Genomic DNA, 2,102 nt, shown 5'->3' on the forward strand with positions numbered 1-2,102 from the left:
GGCTTTTCACAGATAGCTTTGCCAATGACAAAGTTAACCCGTAAAGACACTCCGTTTGTTTGGACTCCTGATTGCGAGGAGAGCTTTCAGACATTGAAGGAAAAGTTGACCACTGCACCTGTGTTAGTGTTACCCGAGCCGAATGAGCCATTTGAGGTGTATTGTGATGCCTCATTGAAGGGTCTAGGGTGCGTGCTGATGCAGCATTGTAATGTGGTGGCGTATGCCTCACGACAGTTGAGACCTCATGAAGTTAGTTACCCTACGCACGATTTGGAACTCGCTGCGGTTGTGTTTGCCTTGAAGGTGTGGAGGCATTACCTCTATGGGGTTAAGTTCTAAGTTTTCTCTGATCATAAGAGCTTGAAGTACCACTTTGATCAGAAAGAGCTTAATATGAGGCAGAGAAGGTGGATGGAATTGTTGAAGGACTACGACTTTGAGTTGAATTACCATCCGGGAAAAGCGAATGTAGTGGCGGATGCTTTAAGTCAAAAGTCATTATATGCAGCTTGGATGATACTTCAAGAGGAGAAGTTGCTCAAGGGATTTGAGAGTCTGAAAATTGATGCTCGAGAAGTATCCGGAACTTTGTGTTTGAGCCGATTAGAGATCTCAAGTGATTTTAAGTCCGAACTCCTAAAGGCTCATCAAAAGGATGAAGCGTTATGGAAGGTGTTACCGGCTATTGAGCAAGGAAAACAATAGAGGGTGTCAGAAGAAAAAGATGGGTTATGGAGATTCAAGGGTAGGATCATTGTGCCGGATGTTGGCACTTTGAGGCAAGATATTTTAAAGGAAGCACACAAAAGCGGATTCTCCATTCACCCGGGAAGTACTAAGATGTACCATGATTTAAAGGCGATGTTCTGGTGGCCGGGTATGAAGAATGATGTGGCGGAATATGTATTAAAGTGCTTAACTTGTCAAAAGGTAAAGATTGAACATCAAAGACCTTCCGGGATGTTGCAACCTTTAGAGATTCCACAATACAGGCATTCATCATATGCATACTATATGAATTGTTTGAGATTGCCTATTTGACTGCATATCACTTGCTAATTGTCTAAATGCCTTACTTGTTCCTAAATGTATATTTCTTGCTTGATATAACTGTGTTTGCTACATTATACCCCTGCTGGTGGTTGGGAGGTCTGAAGGAATTGGAAAGGGAAGTATTAGTTAGACTGAAGGATCTTTAGTCAGATGCCATTTATGGTTTAGCTTGTTTATAAGCTTTGATATTATTTGGAGGAAGTTCTAGGATTGCCTTCGGCTTTCCGCTATTATTATGTATTATATATGTGGAAGCTGTTACCATGCTGGGGACCTCTGGTTCTCACCCATGCGGATTTTGTGGTTTTCAGATGCAGGACGTGAGGTTTCCCGCTGAGGCATGCTGGAGACTTCCATATTTGCGAAGATCCTTTGTCCTCAGGGCTATGTTTTGGTTTATATGTTTTGCTTAGATACTTTTATCTCCATTAAATAATACAAACTGTGATGACTCCCCTTATGGGAGATTATGGAGAATAGGTTTTATGTATTTGTGTCCCTTTGGGTTTCCTTTGGGTTTTCCTTATTTTATCATATGTATATATTGTTATGCTCGGACTGGTTATCTTCGCAGCCGGATCTTGAGTCTTGATATTCCTATTTTTGACACTCCTTTGTATATATAATCTCGCGTAGGTTTATCCTTATTCGTTACGTTATCGATCGGAGTGTTGCGCTTTCGAGTTGCGATTTTTGTTTACCCCTTTTTCTACAAAGGCTCCTAGTTATAATCAATCATTCATACTACTATACGTACTAAATTTTTATTTTTAGAGATTGTAATACCTTGCCATCTCTGAATTATGACTTAAGCATAAGACTATGTATGGTAGGGTGTTACATTATGGTATCAGAGCAGTTCGTTTTGCTCCAGGTTGAGACTTGATACTCTGTTGACCCTATGTCGTAAGTGTGGCCGGGCACTGTGAAAGACCCGGATGAGCTCGGCCCCGTAAATATTTACCAGTGAGGGTGATGGATATAGATCATGATTATGATCAAGTTTATGATGAGTATAACTCGAGTTGGGGATGCATGACAGAGGG

General features: G+C 41.1%; 1 long non-coding RNA gene across 1 annotated transcript in view; it reads left to right on the top strand.

Annotated features, from left to right (window-relative positions):
- Positions 1 to 1,605, top strand: part of LOC127747454 (uncharacterized) — a 14,659-nt gene extending 13,054 nt beyond the window's left edge. Inside the window, exon 3 of the long non-coding RNA XR_008009282.1 lies at positions 1,368 to 1,605. This is a non-coding gene — a long non-coding RNA (uncharacterized LOC127747454). The remainder of the gene's footprint in view (positions 1 to 1,367) is intronic.
- The last annotated feature ends 497 nt before the right edge of the window (positions 1,606 to 2,102 follow it).

Source organism: Arachis duranensis, chromosome 5 (assembly GCF_000817695.3).
Source record: "Arachis duranensis cultivar V14167 chromosome 5, aradu.V14167.gnm2.J7QH, whole genome shotgun sequence".
Taxonomy (NCBI): Eukaryota; Viridiplantae; Streptophyta; class Magnoliopsida; order Fabales; family Fabaceae; genus Arachis; species Arachis duranensis.